This window comes from Megascapheus bottae, chromosome 8, assembly GCF_031878675.1.
Source record: "Megascapheus bottae isolate mThoBot1 chromosome 8, mThoBot2.hap1, whole genome shotgun sequence".
Classification (NCBI taxonomy): domain Eukaryota; kingdom Metazoa; phylum Chordata; class Mammalia; order Rodentia; family Geomyidae; genus Megascapheus; species Megascapheus bottae.
Window position 1 is genome coordinate 3,911,769 of NC_143516.1, and position 25,975 is coordinate 3,937,743.

At 36.9% G+C, this 25,975-nt stretch overlaps 1 protein-coding gene and 1 pseudogene across 1 annotated transcript in view; one reads left to right on the forward strand and one right to left on the reverse strand.

The window, feature by feature from the left end:
• Window positions 1–25,975, forward strand: part of Prkn (parkin RBR E3 ubiquitin protein ligase) — a 912,456-nt gene that overhangs the window by 55,171 nt on the left and 831,310 nt on the right. The gene's annotated exons all lie outside the window — the stretch shown is intronic.
• On the reverse strand, window positions 1,673–24,271 carry LOC150059449 (plasmanylethanolamine desaturase 1 pseudogene; annotated as a pseudogene).

Genomic DNA, 25,975 nt, shown 5'->3' on the forward strand with positions numbered 1-25,975 from the left:
AAAGGTGAAATATAAACTTAGCAAGTGTTGCTGAATAATATTTTGTCTTTATAAATAAAACTAATTCTATTCTTTTTTTTTTTTGTCCTTCGTGGGGCTTTGTCTCTGAGCTCTTCAGCTCAAGACTACCACCCTGCCCTTTGAACCACAACACCACTTCTGGTTTTCTGGTGATTAATTGGAAATAAGGGTCTCACAGACTTTAGTTGCCCGGTCTGGCTTTGAACGGTGATGCTCAGATCTCAGCCTCCTGAGTAGCTAGGATTACAGGCATGAGTCACTGTGTCCTATTCTTATACAGACTAAATAAACTATGATTATTTGAGACCAATTAAATGCTTGTGGCACAAACTATAGGAGGGACTTGGGCTTACATTCAAGTTCATTTCAAATCTTGATGGTTGCCTGCTCTATTCTCTCCCTTAGTTTTTATTTGTATGAAATGAGTATACTGGCCACATCTATCTCTTGGAGATGTCTTGTATGTCCTAATCTATTACTTGATAAATGTTAAAGTGTAGTAATGAATCTAACTTTTCCAATTGAGATCTAATAATAAACATAGCTCACAGTGAGCAGATCCTGGACTCCTCTGGATCTTGCACCTTACCTATAATTCTGTTATCATTAGGCATGTTTAGTAAGGTCCTTCTTTCTTGTATCTCAGGGCTATTGTTAGGATCAAATGAAATGGAATAGTAGGAAAAGTTTAGGTTTCTTTTTCTTTTGGTCTGGTAATGGGGCTTGAACTCAGATTTTGGGTTCTGTCCCAGAACTTTTGCTAAAGGTTAGATTTTTTCTACTTGAGTCACATCTCCATTTATGGCATGGTTTTTTTTTTTTGCATTTATTCACATTTATTGTCTTCCCTTGTCCAGGTCATCTCCTCCAGGGCAGGGCCTTAGTTCACTGTAGCAGTATCCAGACACCAGGGACAGCTGCTGAAGGAACTCTCCACTAGGTACTAAGCCTTCATTTCTGTCATGATCCCCATAAAATCCTCCCCCCCCCCCCGACCTGCCATGCCTGGGTCCCCTTGGAAAGGTGACAGTAATTCTCTATCCTGGGCACCAGCCCCAACCCATGCCAGTGTGGGGAGCTGGGAAGGGGGTGGAGCTTCATCCTGGCTCCTTGGCCCCAACCCCAGCCAACCAGGAAACACCACGAGGTTGCCAGGGCTAAGGAGACTCTTGCTGCTTTTTATAAATATATTATGTACATCCAAAAAGGACATTAAAATAGTATTCTGTGTTACAGAAAAGATATTGAGGTGTTCTATTATTTTACATTAACAAGCAAGCACCTGTAAGAAGAGACAGGCTCTCCTTTCGCAAACGAAGGAGCCCTTCACCCGCTGTTCCCCAAGCCGGCTTGTGAGGGAGACATCAGAGCTGCTGGAATGGGGTGGGCAGGGGCATAGGGCGCCTGATGTGGCAGGGTTTCTTGGCTTCTACTGCAGGCTGCCCTCGGCCTCTCCCAAGCTCACTACCACGGGTAGCCCCGGTGGCAAGGGCTGTCTGCAGACATGGGCCTCCGGGGCCAACCTGCAGCCCCCACTCGCGAGTGTCCAGGTCCTCTTGGTCACTGGGGCCAGACAGGGAGGTGTCTGTGGTCTCATTCCCAGACAGCCACAGAGGGGCTACCCCATGGGCAGGGCGGCCTGTGGGGCGTGGAGGGCGAGTGGGGCTTCCTTGTCTTCTGCAGTGTTAGGCTTTGGGACAGCAGCTCAGGTGCTTGGGGAGGGGCCCAGGAAAGACAAGGAAAGAGGAAATGATAAGTCAGTGGCTCAAGTGTTCTGTCATGTGGGTGGGCTGGGGTGCCCGGGCCAGGCCAGGAGAGGCCCTGTCCACTGGCAGGGCCAGCTCCGCCAGGCTGAGATTTGGCCGCTGGCTTCAGTTCAAGGCTGGGGGAAGCTGGCATCCAGGGGCGGGCCTGGGAGGTCACTTGATCTTCTGGGCCCACTTCATGTCATCTGCCCGAGGTTTCTCGCCCGCCTGTCAAGGCCTGGATGAGGCCCTCCAAGCCTGGCCAGAAGCGTATCTTCTCCAGCGGGTAGTTCAGCCAGCCTGTGGTGATGCAGAAGTAGGTCTCGTGGGCAGACACACGGTGGATGCGGTGGTGCCTGCGGGGCAGGAGGATGTGCCAGTGCTGCAGGAGGACCGCCCAGCTCGGCAGCCCGACGTAGGTGTGGGACCGCTTGTGGATCTGGTTGGTGAAGGTGCCAAAGATGATCAGACAGAAGACGAAGCACTCCCAGGGGTACAGCTGCTCCAGGGCTCCTGGGCTCAGGGTGTTGAGCAGCGGCAGCAGGGTCAGTAGGCAGTTGTCCCCGTTGGTCTCGATGAAGTCGTGCCTCGTGATGGCTGTGGAGTCGATGTGGTGCCCTTGGAGGGGCCGGATGAAAGCCTTCCCCACAATCGGCAGCTCCACGGAGCCCCATGTGTCTGCTCCCCAGTGCACCAGGCCAGACAGGAAGTCAGCAACCAGAGCCCCGGCCACGACACCCGGGAAGACTAGGGGCACGTGCTCCCAGCGGGCCAGCAGCAGCAGGTGGACCAAGTTGGGTGCCATGAGGCCGAAGCACGGGACCACGCAGCACCACTCCTGGAGCCGCTTGCCTGGCGAGTAGAGCACGGCCCCGGCGTGCCCCTGCACCACGCTTATGGCATGTTTTTAAAGTAGTTTATTGGAGATAGAGTCTCATGAACTTTACTGCCAGGAATGGCTTCCAACCCTAAACCTCAGGTTCCAACCTTCTGGTAGGAATGTTGATGCCAAACAGGTTTCCATATTTTTATGTTAACAGTCACCCATTTTGTGCTAAGCAACCAAAGTTCTGTTTATCCTCTGAAATAAGGCAACTGAATAGAGACTTAAAAAAAATAGGAGGGGAACTGGATTCCTGCTGTCTCTCTCTTTTTTAAGTGTTTATTGCTAGTAGTTATGATTCAATTATGCAAAACCAATTTAGTCATGAGGATGAAACTAAGGAAGTCAGAAATTTTATGATTGTCTTGACTTTGACTTATTTTGTACCCAAATATATTTTAATTGATATTATTTTCATATCTTTTCTTTTTTTCTCATTTTATCTTTTTATTATCGAGGTAATGTATAGAGGGGTTATAATTACATTAGGTAAGTTCTTTAGTAGGTGCATTAATTCTCACACACTGATACCCCTTCTTAAGTTTTTGTCCCAATTCCCCTCCCCCAACCCCTCCCAATAATCTTGTTTTCCCCCCTTCCCTTTCCTATTTCAAATAAACAAAAAAAGTATATACAATATACCAAGTAACAAAGTCAGATACAGTAACAATATGAGATTAACCAAAGGGCAACAAAATTATTTACAAATGGTAATTCACTAAGATTGTTTTAAGGACTTTAGGTCAAAAAGAGCATGCTCAACAGTGAGGAATAATGACTGTAATTCTTGGTATTTTAAATCCCAACATATTTAAATAATATGCAACTAATTTAATAATGTGCCTTCATATTTTAGAAGATATTTTGATAAAATTTCTTTCTTTGTTTTTCCCCTCACTGTGGCACAAGGAAGTCCCAGTCTTGGGGCTTGAACTCAGGGCCTGGGTGCTGTCACTGCACTTTTTTTTTTTGTTGTTGTCTTGGGTGTATTTTCCTCAAGGCTAGGACTCTACCACTAAACTATAGCTTTTTGATGGTAATTAGAGATGTAAGTTTTAGGGAATTTTCTGCTTGGACTGGGTACTCCAAACTGTGATTCTCAGACCTCTGACTACTGAGTAGCTAGGATTACAGTGAGCCACCAACTCCTAACTACGAAGATGTTTTTATAATTTTTCTTTATGGCAAAACTCAGGCAAAGAAAAGCAAAGTGATTATATATGAATGAATAACTAGTAAATGACTTGCGTGTCAAACCTAGTTTTCTGGGAACAAATTCTTCCATTTAAGATGACAAATATCAATCTATTGTTTATTTGTTGAAAGACATAACCAGTTGCAGAGAAAATTTGTAAGTTGTTTTATGAGAAGACTTCCATGTTGTTTTTTTAAGTATATCATGAAGAATTTATCAGAACATTCCAAAAAGCATGCATATACACAAACATGCACATAAACTCACAAGTTTTGAAGCATTCTGAATTAAATAATGAATATATACTGAAGTTTGGCATACGTCTGTCTCCCATTCTTCTGTTTTGAACTGTTTGCTGTCCTTTGTAAATTCAAAAACAATATATGAATATGATCATTGATGTAAAAATTTTTAAAACTCATTCTCTAGATCAGGAATCCCAAAGACAGAACATAGTTTATGACAGTGATAAAATAGCTTCAGATAATTATCAATAATATTTTTACTTGTATGTTTCAGTTATTGTATCAAGTTTCTAAAAGAAAAGAGGCTAGAAGCAATACAGTTTTGATGCATGATGGATCTCTAAAGTCTTTACTGTCTTCGGTGTTTCAAAATGATGCTCAAGAGTCAAGGACAGAGGCTGGGGATGTAGCTTATTGATAGAGTTTTTAGTTGTATGTTTCAGTTATTGTATCAAGTTTCTAAAAGAAAAGAGGCTATAAGCAATACAGTTTTGATGCATGATGGATCTCTAAAGTCTTTACTGTCTTCGGTGTTTCAAAATGATGCTCAAGAGTCAAGGACGGAGGCCGGGGATGTAGCTTATTGATAGAGTGCTCGCCTAGCATGCACAAAGCCCTGGGTTCAATTCTTCAGTACCATACACTCAGAAAAAGCCAGAAGTGGTTCTGTGGCTCAAGTGGAAATACGCTAGCCTTGAGCAAAAAGTGTCCAAGGACAGTGCGTAGTCCTTGACTCCAGGACTGGCAAGAAAAAGAAAGGGGGGGGGGTGGAGTGAAGAACAATCAAAGCCTTTAAAATTATTTAGAAAGGGTTACTGAAAAATATAATCAGCATTTTTCTTCTCAGTTATTCTAACAAAAGTGTTATATTGGTAGAAAAAGCAAATGATAGATATTCTATGATGTGTTTACTTTTGAGTAGTTGTTTTCATTAAGTATCCTGCAGCAACTGAGAACCCATTGAAAATGCATGCATATTAACACAAAACGATACACAACACAACCATCAGTTAAAAGGTAGATTATGAAATTGTGTCATTGGCATCTAGTTTTTTAAAAACAAACACATATGCCCAAATATTAGATGATCCTTTTCAACATCTTTTTGACCAAAAGCAATTTTGTCCCTATAGGACTTTGCATTGTGACTCATGACATTGTGGTTATTATTCTGAGGGGCTGATGATGACATCCAGAAGTTAGCTAAGTATCTTACAATGCACAGGTCAACACATGACAAAGCTTTTCTTCCAAAAGTGCTTATACTGTCTTCACTGAGAATCCCAGTATAAAAGAATCCTTAAGTAACTGACCTATAGTGTGAATATGAAATTTTTCGGGATAAAAATGGAGTCAAATATAGTAATTTATTAGTAAAATCACGAGTATAAAATAATACTAATTTAAAAATATTTCTCTGTTATTAGAGGATTTTTTCAGACTTTTCACATGTCAGTGTGTAGGTACTACCTTAAATTGCTTGAGTTAGAAAACTATTCTTTTTATATAGCACTACTATACCTGTTTTCCTCTTTCTTACCAAAGGTAACTCATGATGTTTTCAGTGTGAGCATAACTTTTTTGTGATTATAAAGTCATAACAACAATAATGACCAATGCTACATCAAGGTTGTTGGAGATTAATGTGTCTTTTGCAAATGACAATTTCTTGTTCAAAAGGTGATGAGTGGCAATATGACGTAACAAAGATGAAAATAGATAAGATTGTTCTCTGAAGGAGAAATTATTTTTGCTGTCTAATTTCTGTTAGTCTTCTTGATAGAAACTTTTCTTCTCTATCTTCTTGTGGTTTCTCATAGGTGCTCTTTGCTTCTAGGTCCTATAGCGTCCTGAGATATAAGATCTATGCTTTAGACTTTATCTCTTTTGATCTCCATCCCGCCACCATCCTTCACACTTCCTATCAACTCTGTAAAAGGAGGAAAATGTGGGGCACTTAGGAGTGCTAAAAACAATTGTTATGCTTACTAGGTCCTTACATATCAGTAAGGACCTAATTCATCATTTTCATGATCGATTTCCCTGGATTGTGTGCTTTTATCAAGAAGACTCAAAATAGATTTCTAGGCTGCATAAACCAATGGAGAAAAATAATATGGATAAAGGAGGTTTTCTCACCCTAAGGATTGCACACATAGAAATTCATATATTTTGCAGAAAGCTAGTGAATTATATACCTTATGAGATTTAGGCTATTTTTTCTTGAACAGCTACAAAGTAAGCATTTTATAAACTATTAATATTGATGTACTGATCAAATAAAGAGCTACTTACTGGCAGCTCATGACTATAATCCTAGCTACTCAGGAGACTGAGATCTTAGGATTGTGGTTCAAAGCGAGCTCAGGCAGTAAAGTTCATGAAATTCTTATCTGCAGCTAGCCAGTAAAAAGCCAGAGTGGAGAGTGGAGAAGTGATTCAAGTAGTAGAGTACCGACTGCAAGTAAAAAAGACAAGGAAGAATATCAGCCTCTCAGTACCTGCACACACACACACACACACACACACACACACACACACACACACACACACACACACACGTGCGCGCGCGCACACAAGGGAGAGAGAAATTAAACAAAAAAAAACTTTTGCGAATGTGAAATATCTTCAAATATACAGTGTCTTTGGTACCTGAATAATTTCATAGTCAGAATAAAGAAAAGCAATACTAAGAAAATTTTAAAATTCCTCTGTTTGCTTCTTTGTTAATAGATAATGTGGTTTTTGTTTATTTGGGTGTTTTTTTTTTGCCACTTTAAGAACCAAGGTCTGTGGCTTGAGAAAATTAATTATGTACTGTTTAGTAGAGATTTTTATCAGTCTGCTAAAATGTTTGTATCATTGGACAGCAAACAGTTATCTCTCACATAGCTTTTTATCTGAAATGGGAGTTAATATATTTCCTAACATTTGTAATTAATATTATCACTAGGAACATTAATGACACAGGAAAATAGCTCAAAAGCAAATGCTTTTTTTTTCCAATCTTGGGTTTAAGCTCAGGGCCTGAGCACTGTCCTTGGATTCTCTCAAGGCTAAAACTCTAACACTAGAGCCTCAGCATCACTTCCGGCATTTTTCTATGTATATGGTACTGAGGAATCTAACTCAGGTCTTCGTGCTTGCTAGGCAAGCACTTCTACCACTCCCGGCCCCATAAATGCCTTTGTTTTAAGACTGGTTTTGTCCTGAAATGCCTTTGTTTTAAGACTGGTTTTGTCCTGAAGTGTTAGTTTGTTTGGGTATATGAAAAGAATAGTGAACATCAATGTGAGTATCAAGTTAGAGTGTTTGAGGGAATTGAATTTTATTTGCCTTATTTTATAACACTGGAGGCTGAAGGAATAATGAACTGTCTTAAATTTTTGGCAAAGTTTGTTCAGTGTTGAAAGGATTATTCATAAGACAATTTAAGGAAATAAAAGAAGCTCGTGAAAACTTTACTGTCAAATATTGCATTAATACAAAACTCGAACAATGTTTTCCCTGTTAACTCTGAGACAATTTATCATTTTAACAGAGAAAGCTAATAAAGAGGGGAGAAAAGCACTTTTTTAGTCTATTGAATAATCTGTTCAGCTGGCAAGGGAGTGTGTATCTTGCTCAACAGAGCAATTGTCTCAGCTTTGTGTTGTTCTTGCTGCATCTTTGATTATTTACAACAACAAAACTAAACAAACAAATTCAAAGAAACAAGAATTAAATGAACCAAAGTACATGGCTTACAAAGAATTTGCTTGCTGCCCATTTTAGTTAAATAGGTGAACAAGTACTGTTTTTCATACTCTTCTGATTCTGTCTTAATTAAATGAGCCAATTTCCTACAGCTTTTCTGACTCTTGACTTCCTCATATGTGAGCCTAAGTTGAAGGAAAACAAACTAAAATCTATTATTTTTTTCTTAGAATTCTTTGAAGAATTATAAAGATCATCTTTTTATTTTACAAGTTCAAGGATGCTAAACTTAATACATTTTGTAGATAGGTTCCATGTTCATAATTAGATCAAAGTATGGAAACACGGAGAAACCTATCAAATATGATTGGGTTAAGTTTTTATAAGCAAAAAATCTTATCCTTGTCAATACTTTATAATTGTGAGAAGACCCTGAAAATTGTCAAGGTCTTATGAAATAGTTAAACTGTGTGTCAGTCACCTTTTATCACTGGTACAAAATATTTTAGATAATTAACCTAAAAGGAAAAAAGCTTATTTTGACTCACAGCTTTAGAGATTTTTAGTCTATGATTCATTTGATTTATGGATCTTGAGGCAAATTTTGGTGGCACAGTGAATCATGATAGAAGCACATTGTAAAGGAGACCTCTTCATCTCATGGCAACCAGGAGGTAAGAAGAGACAGGCTTGACTATGGTCCCAATATGTCCTTTTGGGTATCTTCTACCAAAATGTGACATCTTCCCAGGAGATCCCACTGGCAAAGAAGCCCACCACTTCATAATAGAGCCAAGCTCAGGCAAGGCATTTACACATTTAAGATCCAAAGTAAAGCATGCTCTAAGTATAATATCCCCAAAAGAAAAAAGGTAGAAGAAAAGAAAGAATGAATAAAGGAAGGAGAGAGAGTAAAGAAAGAAAGCAAAAGAAGGAAATTCAATCTTGTGATATTATTATTATGATTATACCTGTAGCTGTGTTTTATTATTAAACAATGCTATTTTTCCCTTTGGTGCTTTTCTTAGGGCCCTGAAATACAGCAAGCTAAAATGTATACCTTCAAGAAAGCAGTGTGAGGTACATGGGCAAGGACTGTAGGAGCTATGTTATAGTACTGTCCCCTCCCTCACCAGCATCCGCTGGAGCAAAACTGAAGCAGCTGATGAGGCTAACTTAATTGTGGTATTTTTTGGATATAGTTGCTATTGTTTGAATTTGCTGTATAAGGAAGCCTTTCCTCCTCTTTTTCGGAGCTATTTCTAAGCCTTAGCCTAGTAGGTTTTGGTAAACTGAAATGAAACATTTTTATGCTATTAAATTCTCCCTTATCCCTAGACTTCAAAACAATTTTACTAAGATTTGTGACATTAGTGGGATGATTATTTGGACTAGGTTCAATAAGATCTTTTTATCTGAATATAATTTGAGAAAATCAGTTATGCAGCCAGTATGACATCAGAGTTATTCTCACTGAATCAGGTATGAAAAGCCCAGTTTTAACGACAAAACCCATACAAAAGCATACGCTGAGGACAATTTATATATTCAATATCTATAAATCCTAGCTTAGAGAACACTAGCCTCTAAGATGGAAACCATGAAAAATTTGGGGCCTTCATTGGAGAGGAATTCACCAAAATTTGTAGGCAATGAAGATGAACAACGTGGAAGGAAATGTCTAGAGTTTAGTCTGGTTATTAAAGAATTAAAGAATCTAAACTTAGGAAATAGAGGTGTGGCCCAAGTAGTTGTGTACCAGTCTTGAGCAGAAAAAACGAAAAGAGGGCCTTCTTGGCTCTAAGGCCCGATGCTAGCACCAAAAATAAAAAATTCAAATGAATCTAACCTGAAGTGGAAATGGCTGATGAAAAATATATGTAGAAGGTAATTTTCAGTCTTTCATAGTTGTTTAATATACTATGATATTAGATTTGCAGAAAACTAAAGACCTGTGTTAAGTTAGAACTTTTGTTGCATAGAATCTATATAGATAATTAGGCTAAACATAATAAACTGGACATTTTGGTTTACAGAACATTAAATGGGAAAGTTTTTTCATAATCACATTGGGTATGAGCCATGTTACACTGACATAAAATCATGATTTTTATATTTCTGAAAATTATGCCATAACAAGCCTCTGCAACTAGGAAAATAGTGGGACATTTGCTGAGGTGCAGTAAGTGTGTGAGACAAGATTAGGTGAAGAAAGGAAATCCAGCACTTTGTTTGGAATTCTTTAATTCGAATCAGAACTTATTAACTTAATTATCTTTAAAGCTGTAAGAAATAGTAAGACTACTAAGCCTGGCTTAGTAGAATAGCCAGGATCAGAAGTATGGAAAGATAGATATGAAAGGTGACATTTGTAACAGTTGTAGTACATACTAGAATTAATACAAAACAAAAGTACTTGTGCTATATCTTGCAGAGGATTGGGGTACTGTAAAAGCCCTTTGATAGAAGTATGACAGGTAGAAGGTTTTAGAAAAGTTCAGTTAGCACCAGAGGAAAACAGAAGAGAAAAAGAACTAGAATGATGGCCAGTTTGGTAAATGATTTGTGTTTTTGTTTCATGATTGTGAATTTCTGTCACCAGAAATACAAAGTCAGAAAGTCAGAATGAATGTTGATAGATTTTAAAATTAGCTTCTTTATAATGAACTGATACAAAACAAGTATATTCAGGTTAGGAGGGAAATTATCTTACAGTCACTAGAACAAAATTCTTTAGATTTGGAAAATAGACAAGGAGTCAGACAAACATTGTGGAAATATCTTACTTGGACAGCTAGGCAAGGAGTAAAAAACTAATGTTTGCTTTTCACAGAGGAATCCAGTATATAATAGAGTATGCAACTATTTTAGATGGAACTTCATGTTCCATCAATTTGAATAGCTTTTAATAAATGGGCATATGAAAAAATTTCTAAAGGAATGTTTTGGAATTTTATTGACCTTTAGTACTTTGTAGGGCTCATAATAGAGTGCTCACAGAAATGTTTACTTCAAGTTACATTCTGCTGATATATTGCATTTCAATCTTTCAGAGACATACTTATCTGCAGAGGGTTTAACTATTTTTTAATTCAGAAGCAAATCTAATTAGAAATTAGTGCATGTCAACCAGTATTGAAGAAATAATTTAGAAACATGTGATTTAAGTTTATAGATATTTAAAGTTCCTTTAAACTGAATGGATATTTATTATTAATCCCCTAACCAAAATTTGGGAGTATTTGCTAATCTTTTAATTTAAGGGACTCTTCGTATTTATGATAGGCAGTTATTAGGGAAAAGAATACAAAAGTCAAATGTAAGGTCTTGGTTAGAAATTCTATGTTTATCTCTTAAATTTTCACAGCACTCAATATAAGGACCACGATGAACGTGGAAATTATTTGATAGACACAAAATTTCTAATCAGTGTCTGTTTAACTGAAGACCTGGATGTTCTATTCACTTCTGTCTGTGTTCAGGGATTCCTCACAAAGGACATTTCTCTTTCTGCTCTTTACAATTTTTTAACTTTGAATGTTTTTTTTTTTTTACCATTTCTTGTTGGTAAAGCTGGTTAATATAGAAGTAATAAGGATAATAGTTTTTCAGTCTATAAGTGATACTTGCAACTATAATTTCATTTGGATCTTATATTTATATACTACTTAAAACTTCTGACCTGTACCTTGAAATAGTTTATAATGATGCTGTCATCATGTGGTCTGACATCTGAATTCTAACACATATGATTCTACTGTAAAGTAGAAATGTACTAGACATACCTCTGGACCATTCAGATACCATAAGAGAATCACTAGTATTGCAAGGCCTATTGTACTGAATGAAGCTTTGGAAATGTCAAGAATCTATCAAAAGGGCTCAAGGACTAATAACTTTAATTTTCTAGGTTATACTAGTTAGTTTGACCAAAGTCTCTTTAAAACATAGTGTTCTATAAAATTATCCTTTCTATATTCATTTTAATCCCTATTTTTGCATTATAAGCTAGAAATTCAAGTTGGAAAAAGCATATAATTGGAAATGCTGATCATCAGTTTGGAGAGTGTGCAAAAAGCACACTCAGTGTCACTATAGAATGGTGGTAGAATTAGAGATCATTATCTTGCTTTGAATATGACTGCTATATTCAAAAATAGCAGTAGATACTTATTAGACAGCAATAACTCTTATTTGGTATGCTGCTACGAGTTGAACACAGGACCTTATGCTTGCTTGGCAGTTAGTCTATACCACTGAGCCATGCCTCACAACTTGTTCTGCTTTAGTTATTTTTGAGGCAGAATTTCTCATTTTTTTTCCATGGCTGGTCTTGGGCTTGGCTGTAATAATTTTTTGTTTCCTGCAAAGCTAAGATAACTAGGTTGGGCCACCAAGCCCAGCCTTATTTGCTGAAATGGAGTCTCACTAATTTTTTTCCCTTGCCTGGCATTAGATCTCAGAGATCCTCCAAATCTTTGCCTCCCAAATGGTATGGATTACAGGGAAGAATCACATCTTGTTGAGTTCGGAATGTCTTAAAGCCCTATTACATGTTCTTCCCTAGGTAGGAGTCATGTTTTAAGAACAGAATTTTAAATAATGATCACCTCTGCCACATCTAATGTGTATTACACTGTCAATGGTTGAGGTTAATGTTGATAGCTGCTTGTAAGCAGGCTGAATGAGGAGATGCTCAAATTTGAAATTGTTTAAAAAGGACTTTAATTACTGAGCTCCATTAGCAGTTTGGGCAGCTTGGGAAATCAAAGTAATTGATAATTAGCTTTTCTGAAGATCTGTGCAGGATTACTAGGAGAAAAACTGGCAGGACAATTTAGAGCTTGGGGAAGAACTTGCTATATCGGTAGTTTAAAGGCTTTCTACATACCAATTTATTATTTTATATACTTGGTGATTTTTTTTACTCAATTTTATATACAATTATATAGATCTGAAATCATAATGTAAGATACTTATATGGACTGGAATGTGTGGCTCTTTTATTTTGACAACATTCAACATCTTCCTGCAGAGATTATTGTGTGTTGTACAGGTGGTGTGCACTCACCTGGAATTTACACTAGGGCGATGTAAGTTACCCAGTTGGATAAAGAGTAAAATGTAGCAAAAATTTCCTGGGAGCATAGAAGCAAGCACTCAATTAGTATTTATATGTTCCACTTTTAATTTCATGTAATTGTCTTTGACATACCAACCAAACTCTTTAGACTTTTCAAAGTAATAATCGTAGCTTTCTTAGGTTACAAAATCCAAATTTGATTCAATTATTATTTAAACCATATGTCTGAACTTAGTAGTTATATAACTTAGATTATTCTTTAAAAGAACTAATTTCATAGTTCATTTCTAATATCGTGTCTCATGAGTGTCACAGATGCATTCGTTCACCCATTGTCCCCTTACTCTCCCCAACAGATAAACTTATATACAAAGCAAAAAGCCAGGGGGAATAGAAAGGGGAAAACTGGGAGATAAGGGAAGGGCTAATACTGTTGAAAAAGAAATGTACTCATTGCCTGATTTATGTAACTATAACCCCTTTGTAGATCACCTTTATAAAAAAAGAGCTAATTGCTCTCTTTATCAGAAATGGTGCTTATAACATTTTTATGCCTGTCAGCTGTTTTCATGTTTCAGGCTGCCAGAAAATTTTATTATGTGATTAATGTTAATTTAAATGTAAAGCATAATCCTTTTAAATATGTGTTATATGTTCACTCTTCTGCAATTGATTCTATTAAAATATGAATGTTCCCTTTTAATAGTTAAAACAAAAAAGTTTTAAAAGAGAAACAAACCTCTCTGAGGAAACCATGATACAGTCAATAATAAGTAGCATCTGTGACACCTGTCTATGATATGTAGGTAATCAGCAAAAGAACTAGCAGACCATATGGCCAACCTTTATGTATTTTCTACATAGAAAAATATTATAAATCTGTACTTTTCTTAATTAACCAGGGTTAAAATTTGATTTACTCAGTGTATTTTAGCCTTAACTAAAATATAATTTGAAAATATATCAACACTGGTTATTTTAGATTATACTTTAATGTGTTAATGAAAAAATAGCAAAGTAATTTTCTTATATCTGAATTGACATAGAAATGTCAAACTTATTTTTTCATTATGAATCATTATATGGATTAATACTGAAATAATTTCTAAGAAGTCATTGTACTTATGTTTCTCACATGGCATTTTTAGCATAATAAAATGTCTGTAAAACAAAAGACATTATTTTACATACAATTACCTTTCAGAAATACCTTTCACTAATTTAAAATTAAACATTGTAGAATATTGATATAAATAGGATCAATTGGAACTGTATTCCTGTCTTACAAAATTAAAAGTCATTTTAAGGCATTCAGTTCATTTTTTATGCTTGTTAAGCTAGTACTTAACACTATTATGTTAGTGTATAAATTACAATTTTAAGGTTTAATTTTTTATTATTTAATAATCACTATAAATTATAAATATTGCTTCTTTTATCTGCCCAAAATCATCACCTCATCAGTAGAGATGCTCTGATGACTTTTTCTCCTACTTTACAGAGAAATCATTACACTTGGGGCATCCCAACTTCATTAAACCTCTCTATTTCATCATATCTTGTAGATAATAACGCACAATAAATAATATTTGACTATTTAAGGAATGTCATGTGGAAATACTCAGCAAAACATTTGGCTCATATTGAATGCTAATGTTAGTCTGCTTCAATCATTTCTGAGGTTATTTGTCTTAGTATTCTTTCTTGTTGTGACTTCTCTTAGATTGTAACAGTCTTCAGTCTTTTAATTTAGTTCACATTTTCTATCTTAAGTTTTCATTCTACCTTACCTGCAAGTCATTATCCTTATTTCTTTATCCCTACCATTGGAACTTTCAAAAAGAATGACCTTCCTGACAATCTGACAGTCTGGCTCCTTTTACCCATTAAGGTCTAACCAAGTTCCTCATTATAGAACATGCTTATATAGAAATGTTCACAGTCTTCATGTATTTGATTCTGCCAAAAAAGGTGGTCTTTGTTTTAAATTGGTCATTGTTTCCACTTAAAAAAAATGGAACCTTACTAGAAAACATTTTTATATAAGATAGAGATTTTTTTCTATTTCCATTACCTGTTGGACATCAGCTTTGAGGTTTAAGATTAATAAGGGTATCAGTACAACGGGAAACAGGTTGTGCTTTAAGACTAGCTTGATGTTGAAAGTGAGGGCTATTGTCTCTAGTCTCTAGCTTTCATGAGCTGTTCTTGGAAAATGATTTATCTGTTGCCTTTGGAGATGCTTACTTATTTCAATATACTATTCTGTTTTTCTTTCTTTTTTGTCAATTGTAGGACTTGAACTCTTGGCCTTGGCACTATCCCTGAGCTCTTTATACTTGAGGCTAATACTTTCCCACATTGTGCTACAACATCACTTATAGTTTTCTGGTGGTTAGTAGGAGATAAGAGCCTTGTTGTACTTCCCTGCCCAGGGTAGCTTTGAACCAAAATCCTCAGATAGCCTCCTCAGTAGCTAGGATTAGTCATGAGCCATCAGTGTGGGCCTATTCTTCTTGGAGCTTATACTGTTTTCATAAGTTTGGAAAAAGAAGTATGATTGAATGTTTGAAAGCTTGGATGAAGATTAAACTCTAGAATGTTTGATGATAGCAGTGTTTGTACATAACATTAGCTCCTATGATCATATTTTATAAATCTTTCAGAGAATGTCACCAATGTATATATGCTTTTAAAATTCAGGCAAGCCTGGCATGGTGGCTTACGCCTGTAATCCTAGCTACTTAAGAGACTGAGGTCTGAGGATCATGGTTCAAAGCCAGCCCTGCCACTAAAGTCTATAAGAATCTGATCTCCAATTAACCACTAGAAAACCAGAAGTGGCACAGTGGTTCAAGGGATAGGGTGGTAGCCTAGAGCTGAAAAGCTCAGGGACAGCGTCCAGTCTCAGAGTTCAAGCCCCAGGACTGCCCCCCCTCCCAAAAAAAAAAGAATTCAGACAAAAGCCAAGTTTTTTTGTTTTTTGTTTTCTCATAAGAATTCTCTAAGGGCCAGGAGTGTAGCCTAGTGGTACAGTGCTTGCCTAGTATGCAGAAAGCCCTGCATTTGATTCCTCAGTACCACATACACAGAAAAAGTCAGAAGTGGTGCTTTAGCTCCACTGGTAATCTTGAGAAAGCCCAGCGACAGGGCCCCATCCCCAGGACTGGCAAAAAAATTCTCTATTAAAATTTTTAATAATTATTTAATTGTAAGGAATATTCAGTCCATTGAATGTGTTCCTTTAAAATAAAATACACTGAATTATTTTTCATTAAACATTTATGAGTGGAAGAAGGTACCAAACAGAAACTGAAAAAGAGGCCAAGGGTGAAGCTAACTACTATTTTCAATTTGGATCACACGACTAAGCACCTGATTTTTTTTGCACATATGGAAGCATTAAAATAATGGAAAATAGTTTTGTTTTATGCTAAAATCTATAGAGTTGGGAGAAAAAAACAGAAAACAGTGTGCAGGAGAGAAATTCATAAAGCTTCTTGCAATACCGAAAATAATTAACTTCTGCTTTTTGCAATTGTGGAAGCCATGAGCTTCCTTTCTTGGATTCCTGTTTGTGAAAAGTACAAAGCTATTTTCTTTCTTTAATTAATTTCTTTTCTGGGTTGGGGGCTTGGACTCTGGGCTTGGACGGTGTCCTTGAGCTCTTCAACTCAAAGCTGGAGCCACAGCACCATTTCCCGTTTTCTAGTGGCTAACTGGAGATAAGAGTCTCTGGGTCTGTAGTGCCCTGGCTCACTTTGAACCTCTATCCTTAGACCTCAGACTCCTGAGTAGCTAAGATTACAGGCATGAGCCACCGTGCCTGGATCCCATAGAACTTTTGACTGCTTACAACTCTTTTATTCCAGGAAGCAGGCTTTTGTGATAATACAATGCATAGAGTAAGAGATACCTGTGTAAAAATAGCATCATATTTTCATTTAGAGAAGTAATGAATATCATCTGCTCCAAGAATTGGTATATATTTAAAGAAAAACCATACTTACACACAAAAAGAGTAACTGATATCAAGAATTTCAAGTGTAATTCAAAGAACACTGGAGAATTTTAAAAGATTTTTAATTGGTACCTTTGGTTGAATTTGAAAGGATTTAATAGCTGTCATGAATAATGGACTACCTTGAATAGGAGCAATCACAGCAAGAGATTTCCAGGAAATTAAAAGTATGATTATTACGAAAGTATAATTTTATCAAACCAACTAATACACAGAAGGGAAATTGTTTTTCAAGCTAAGTTGAAGATTAACTCGCAGTACTTAAAACAGAAAGAAAAGGACATAGAAAGTAAGAAAATTAAGGGCAATAGTCGGCTCAGTGAATGGAATTATGGTTGTTTTTTTTTCTTTTGTTGTTTTTTTTAAATCTGTATTTAGTTGTACAAAGGAGGTGCCATATAACAAAGCACTTTATGAACACTTGTAAAGGTTGCCAAAAGGAAACTGCCAAGTGGTTCAGGCATACGGAGGTTTATTAGTAGAGAGAAAAAACAAATTGCTGGCCCACAGGAGATGGAGGTAAGCCAGAGCAAGCGAGTTTACGGTAGGAGAAGAGACATTATATAGAATAGGCGAGGAAGAAGTGTGGCCTCAGCAGATGCAGAGGTAACCTCAGAGGATGGGGAAATGACCTCAGATTCTGGGGGACCTCCCATGTTTCCAGGCATGCTTGTTTCCTGGGTTACAGGTGCTTAGCAGGAACTTTTCTTTTTCACAGTCCTGAGGCTTACACTCAAGGACTGGGCACTGTCTTAGATCACTTGTTGCTCTGCCACTTGAAGCACAGCATCAGTTCCTTCTTTTCTGTGTATGTGGTACTGAAGAATTGAATCGTGCATTCTAGGCAAATACTTTATCATTAGGCGACACCCCCATCCTTGACAGGGACTTTTTGGCTGCATGGGGAAGAGGACAAAGGGAGGGAGCCATTTTTTTCCCAGAACAAACATAGCAAATACAATGATCTTGATCGGTGTTATTCCTGCAACATTATTCCCCCACTTTTGACCTACCTCTTCCCCTTCCTTTTTTTTAATTGTATAGTATATACAATAAATCCTTGATTGATTTCTTCCCTCTTTCCCTCCTTCATTCCTGTAATCCTTTCCCCTTAGCTCCAACCACCTCTTGAATGTATCTATTTCTTGATGCTGATTTTGTTGAACCTTGATGTGGTCTTATCTAAAAGACTCTCCACAGAGTCTATACTTCAGTTAATTCATTTATAACCACTTGCATACTATTCAGTGTGTTTGGTTATGGATTTATAAGCAAATTCTAGGTACCACAAATGAGGGAAACCATGCAACCTTTCTTTCTCTGGGTCTGGTCTACTTCACTTAATAGAATTTTTCACATCTTTCCATTTTCTTACAAATGGTATAATATTCTTTTCAATGAATGAGTAAAATTCCATTGCATATCTGTCATCAATCTATCTATCTATCATCTATCATCTATCTATCTATCTATCTATCTATCTATCTATCTATCTATCTATCTATCTGTCTATCTATCTATCTATCTCATTATCTCATTTAAAAATACATTTATACATTAAGGTCTAGATGGGCATCTGGGCTGATTCCATATCTTGGTTATGGTATAGAGTGCTGCAGTGACCATGGTTGTGCTGGTGGCTTTATTGTAACTTTGTTTCTGTTCTTTGGATAAAGCCTAAGAAAGGGATTTCGGGGTCATAGAGTATTTCTATGTCTGATGTTTTGAAGAATCCCCATACTGTTATCTAAAGTGGTTGAAAAACCTTATATCTAACAAAATAACTAAAGACAGAAAATACAATTTACTGATAGGGATATTTTAGAAGATAAATTCTCTGAAAGAATTAATCTATTTTGTGCAATATGTGACCATAAAATAAGGGCTCAAACAGCAAACATTTCTTAAAATTATGTGTCTATGATGTGGCTGATTGGTTTTCCTAATTATTTTCACTGAACTCACTTGACTCTGGTGGATGGAAGACTGAGTGGTCATTAGTTGATACAGTTGAGTGCCTTCACAGGCCCCAGGCTGGCTTGCTGGTTTATTTGACAAAGTCCCCCTCAGCCGTTCACCTTGCTTTACCACCTTGATAATCAGCTTGGATTGGCCTCCTGGCAGCAGATTACCCAAGAGCAACAAGAGTTTTGGAAGTCTCTGCTTCATTTTCTCTATTAATGTCCCATTGGACAGGGAAGATTATTATGGAGAATATCAGAAAGACTGTAACAAACACGCACACAAACTGAGTCTATGATTGCCCTCGATCTGACAAGAAGATTGAATATAAATGAACTGTAGATATACATCTTGTAATGAAATTTCAAAGTTCTCAAAATGAAGAAGTAGCTATAATCTTCCAATGAAATTAAAATACACTTCTACAAAGGTATGATTATCCAGTAAACATCATGTTTTTCAGAAACAATACTGGATCCTACAAGATAGCAAAGTAATATCTTCAAGAGATAAGAGTAAAGTAATTCAAACATAAAATCCATACTAAAGTTCCTGTCACACTCAAGAGGAATGCAAATATTGATAAAAATGTCTATAAGAAAATTAATGTTATGATAATGCAAAAAATTTTGAGTGAAGAAATAATGTAAAATGCAGAGAAAATGGTTTTGTTACTTTTCATGCATTAATCATGTTTATAAGTAAACAAATCTGAAAGAACCTAGAAGAAACTTGAAAAGTGAAAAGGAAACTTAAAGAGAAACCATTAAAAAAATGAAACTTTAAAATTTTTTCTAGGTAGCAAAAGTAGTTTAGGATAAAAATTCTTTCCCCAAGGGTCTAATTATACTACATGATTATACAATGAATAATATTAGTAGTCATATTAGAAATTTGCTTTCATTGAGTTTTAAGTTTCAGAATCAACTTGTGAATTAATTGCTGGGGATTTAGTTATTGTCTTGATTAAAAAATAGCATAATTAGAAGAAAGAGACGATAATAGGGACATGATCACATACACTACTAGTTATAAAGGAAACAATGAGTGGATAAAAGACAATTTGCTTTAGATACATTTTATACATATTTCCTATTTTATATGTATGTTTGGATGGGTGTTTTTTGAATATGAGTGGGTGTGTTTCTATGACACCAACCTGTCTTGTTATTTTCATGCCTATAATATATTTATTAGTAAAATAATCTAAGAACACATAAGTATCTAATTTGGATGTTTTTACATCTGTCCATCTGTTCATCCATCCATCATCATCTGTTGTCTGACAAAGAAATCAAGACATATATAATACAGACATAATTTTGTTTTGAGCAGTCATAGTTAAGAAATATCTTAATTCCTAGGGCCGAGAGTTTGTTTGGCTTAGTGGTAGAGTGCTTACCTAGCATGCATGAAGACCCAGATTTGATTCCTCGGTACCCCACATACATAGCAAAAAAGCCGAAGTGGTGCTGAGGTTCAAGTGGTAGAGTGTTAGCCTTGAGAAAGTCCAAGAACAGTGCTCAAGCCCTGAGCCTAAGCCCAGGACTGGCAAAAAAAAAAAGAAAAAAGAAATATCTTAATTCCTTTGAATGGTTAATTCTAGAAGTTATTTTTGTGCTTTGTTTTTAAAGTAGCTCTATAGAGAATAAGATTTTCATAGGCATACAGGACATATTTTACCATTTGCCTTCTAAAAAAACACTATGCTTTTATGAAATCTCTGTTAAACAAAATATACCTCTTTTGAACCTATCCCTGGGTTCATGATATTCCCTCGCATGCTTCTGATTATTATTTATAGTGAGTATTAAAGACTTCTGTGCTGATCATCATGATCTCCACTTGCAGAAAATTTCTGTCCTGTAATGGCAACATGATATGCTGAAACAATGAAATTAAAGTATGAAATTGAGGCATAGAATTCAGGCTCAAAGTCAAAAAGCATGCCATCATAATATAAATATGAATAGGAGATTGTTAGAAAATTTTAGTTGGGTTCTGTTTTAGATTATATTATGGATAAAGTTTTGAACATGGAAAAATACATCGGGTTTGTTTTCTAACCTATAAAATTAAGAACTTCCTTAGGATCAGATTTTCAAGATTTTGACAAAATATCACAGTAAAAAAGTTCATTTGCTATCCAAATCCCATAGACTGTACATATGTTTATCTGACAGAAAAGTATCATAAAATGATATTTACCCTTCTACATATATTCTCACATTTTCTGTTTGATTTAATCTGTTTTGTTCAAAGTGAACCATGTCTACAACCTAGAAATGGGTTGAGATTTGTAGCTTGAGAAATACTGAAGTAGATACAATAAATTTTACTTGAAGCTTTATTCCAAATGTCTGAAAGAATATCACCTTCATTTCAATGTTTGTTTTGTAAATGTTATAGTTATTTATGTAACACTAAATCACACCTTATTGGTATAATACAATCTAATGCATTATATATAGTGGTGTCACTATGCAGAGACAGCTTTTAAAGAGCTTGATGTGAGCTGGCTAGATTTTTTTCTTAGCTTTCTAATGCCTTGAGAGAGTTTGGCTTTCTTACTTCAAATGAATTTTGGACACAATGCTTTGCTAGAGTATTGGCTTTTCTCCCCACATGTAATATCCCCAAAGCTTAAAACAAGATGTTTATCTTTTTGATAGACAAGCAATTAACTTTTGGGGGGAATTTAAAGGCAGTAAAACACATCTGTTAGGACACTGAAAATAAATAGGAATTCTGACAGGCAAACATTATAGCCTTGCATTTGTTATGCTGTGGCTGAAGCTATGTCAGCATTTTTATTATAAACCTAAGGGATTATCAGTCTGCAGTAAAATTCTTTTTGGACACAGGCTTATTTAGATTCAGAGCTTTCTCACAAAGAACTTTTGCTTTCCTAAGCACACAGAACTAGCTTTGATTCTGCGTACCTCTCTAAGGGGGCTAAGTATTGGGGTTTCCCACACAGTTATGCAAATATCTAAAATATTTGGTTATGGTAAATTGACTCATTAATGATTAAAAAGCACATTATTTACTGTAAAAGCTATACCAAAAGCATTGGCGGTATGTGCTGCAATGATGTGTTTATTTCTGAGTGATTCACTGGTAGATTTTTTTCAGTTTTCAGGTAACTTACCACTTCCCTGAAATTGGTGAGACTAAACATACTCTTTATAAAATCCTCTCCTTCAGATGTGAAATTGGAATGGCTAGTGATTTTTCTAGCATTCCTATATTGAAATGGGCTCTAAAATGTTTTTAAATGACTTTGGGTTCATAGACAAACATGGGTAGAACAATATTTAATTTTATGCACATGAAGACACTAAAGAAAGAATGATTCTGGAGTCTCCTACTAATCAACTGTTATAGTGGAAAATATGTTCTAATTTCTGTGTCTCAAATTCTTAGCGATTAATACTGATAATGACTTTCTACAGTGTATCATTGCCTGTGTATAGTATTCAATAAGTTTTAGGCAGTACTTCTTCTAGTAGTATTGTTACTAATTTGTTATTACTATGGTTTAATGTTTCACCATGGGTCATTAAAGCAATTTTAAGTTGAAAATCATGTTAGATGAAATAAGGTAGGCACAGCAAAACACATACTGTGTAGTCTTTGTGAAGCATTTTCTATGGAATCTAAAAATATCCCACTCAAGGAAAAAGAGAATAGAGGTTCCAGAGATCAGAGGGTACAATGTCTAGTTACAGGGTAAATATGTGAGAGACATATTGCAGAGCATGTTAGCCGTAGTTAGTGTATATTTCACAATTGCTAAAAGGGTAAGCCTTAAACATTCTGACCATAAAACTATAAAGAGGTAAGATGATGGATATGTTACTCAACTTTATTTAATCTTACTGCAATGCATACAGCTATGGAAACATGAGATTGTACTCCATAGTAATACACAATAATTTTTTGCTAATTAAAATTTAACATAATTTAAGCACATTTAAGAACTAATCAAAATATCATCCAAACATCTAGGCAGGTCCCTCCCATTACTATTTTCTCATTGTTTAATAAAATACAGTTGCCTGGTGAATGCAACTTAACAATTTCAGAAAACAAATGTAACCTTTTTCCTGGATTTTAAGAGTAAGAATTCTGCCTTCCTAGGAGCTACATTTGAAAGTCTTATTTCTGCTGTCTTGGCTTTAAAAGAACATTCCTCCATTATGTTTCAAAGCACAGCATAGGAAAATGCTGTTACATAATGTATATGTCATGGTTTATCAAAAAAAATGTTATATTATGTAAGGCTTTCTCTTGCTCCAATTCAGAGGAATGGCAATTTTGTGCTGTACAAATAAATTGATTGATAGAAGATAGAAAGAAAAAGCCATACCATTGCTCAGATATGTTTGGCCATATACCGTTTCATCTTAATAATGTAAGAGGGATAAAGTTCTTGTTTAAAAACTATGTAGTGAGCTGGGTGCCAGGGTGTTGAGCCTGTAATCGTAGTCACTCAAGAGGTCATAGCCACTGAGGAGGCCAAGATCTGAAGCCAGCCCAGGCAAGAAAGTCCAGGAAACTTTTATATCCAATTGACCACAAAAGCCAAAAGTGGAGCTGTGGCTCAAGTGGTAGAGTGGTAGCCTTGAGCTGTAAAGTTCAGACACAGTACTCAAGCCTTGGATTGGCACATAAGAAAACACGCCCCCTAAATCAAAGCTATGTTGAGTGTATTATCTGGGGAAGGTTAGTATAGATGTGTATGTGACACTGTGCAATTATGTGCTTAGCAGAACTCTTAACTCCCCAAAATACATTTCATCAGTTGGAATGCTGTACACTTTACATGAAATATACTGTGTGTTTAACCAGTTCTCACACGTGTGTGCTGGCAGTGTTCACAGACCTGTATACAGGCCTAAAGTACACCATATAACAGAAGGTGAGGGTGTTCATATAATATATAATACATAATCTATATAACAGAAGTTAAAGTGTTCATAGGTCATGTCTAAAATAATCTGTATAGCACAAGTTAAAGAGGATAAATTTGGGGTGGTTGCTCCAAATAGCAGTACATAGCAGTTGCAAAAGCTAAGTGGAAAATGTACCCTTGTACATTTATAATGTATGTTATGGGGTAACCAAAACTTCCAGAAAAGCACCAGGAAATGTTCTCAAAAGAAATACATCCAAGCTGTAGTTGATTCATTATTTTTTTTAAATTTGTATTTATGTTGTATTATCTTCTTAGGTTCCTTTTTTGTGGTAGAATCTTATCTTGACAAAACATAATAAGGGGAAACCTTGGGGGTAGGGGGAGGGAGCCAGGTCCCCAGGAGCACTGCTTTCCAGGGCCTTCCCCACCACATGCCTCTCTGTAAGGCACTGGCCCCACACCCAGGGATGCGCCTCTGCAGTGCAGCCTGCCAAGCCATGGCGAGGCAGGGAGGCACACATGGCAGCATGGACGGGGGCTGGGAACAAGGTCTGTCTGTTAAAGGGGTCCTACTCGGGAGTCTGCAGCCTCTCCCTCCATCTTGTCAAGGGCCAATTCCACAGGTATCAGGAGCGCACAACTGCAGAGACTTTCCTTACCGCCAGGGTCTCTTTAGACCACGTAGCAGCCAAGTTGGAGATCGGGGACCCAGCTGGGCAGGAGCTATGACAGCCTAGGCCCCATGCATCATGGGGGTCTCAAGCCGCCACCATGCTCAATATCACCAACACATACTTTTGCACGGGCCAAGACCTGGGTGAAGGAGTTACAGAGGCAGACCAGCTCCAGTGTGGTCTTGGCACTTGTGGCTGAGAGCCATGGGATCCAGGAAGTCAAGCCCATGCAGATAACCGCAGGGTGCTGTTCATGTGCGGTTCATGGAGACGTCTCAAAGACTGCGATGAATGTGAACGCACTGCTCATGGCAATGGCTCAGAAGCTTCCCGAGAATGAGCCTCAGAATGCAGATGGTGCTTTATGTCGAAACTGAGGAGTGGGCCTCCAGGAGAACGACCGAGCCAGCAGAAGCCCCCTTGCCTCTCTCGGCCCCCACGCCTCACCTGAACCAACACTGGAGTCCATTCTAACCAATCGCACAGAGGTAGGCGCATGAGAGGGCTCCAGTGATTTTTCCAAACTGGGTAAAGTTATTCCACCTGCGCCTTTCTGTACAAATAGGAATTCACTTTTAAATCTTAAGTCACTTTTCGGAATATATATGCTCTTCTGCTCTTCCCGCTCCCCCCATTTCTACTGCTGTCCTCCTCTCCTCTGCTGGTAATAACCATATGCTCTTGTACCCACCTTGTCTGTGGGGCTGAGAGTTGGAGCAGTTGCCTCTTATTTCCCTCTTTTTGGAGAACAGAGTCTTCAAGAACACGCTGTCCTTACACTGTTGGGTGTGGTCCTGTCCACAGCTGGCTGTCCTTAGCCTGCAGCCCCTCACCTCAGCATTACCACAGCAGGATCATGACAGTCACACCCTTTTGTCCCTGCCTTCCCCCTAGGTGATTCTGACCACTGGGTCTGAGCCCCATTCCTACCAAATCATGAAGATGAGTGTTTGGAGTGAGTGGGCAAGGAGAGGATAGAAGGAAGGGAGGCAGGGATGGAACAAACTTTTTCTATATTTTGTACTGTTTTCTTCAACATGGAACCAATCAGTATCTTGTCAATATAGTCACCAAATAGTCTCAAGAAGAAAAGCACTAAGATGTTGAAGATGATATAAATTATACTACTGTTTTTTAAGTATTTGATAATTTTTATTGTATTTTATTGTCAGGATAATGTATAGAGGTTTACAGTTACATTTGTCAGGTAATGGATACATTATTTCTCCAAACTTGATACCCCTTCTTTCATGTTTTGGTGCCCATTCCCCTCCCCAACCTTTCCCAATCATCTTGTTTTCCCACTTCCATTTGCTATTTCAAATAAATAAATAAATATACATACAATAGCTCAGGTAACAAAGTCAAATACAGTAACCACATGAGATTAACCATAAGTGGATAAAAAAAGAAAAGAAATAACTACACATAGTATATTAAGAACAACAATCACAGAGATAAACCTCTTTTTTCCATAAGCTAGAATTCATTCCATTAATCTCATCCTGTATGACCAATTTATATGTAGA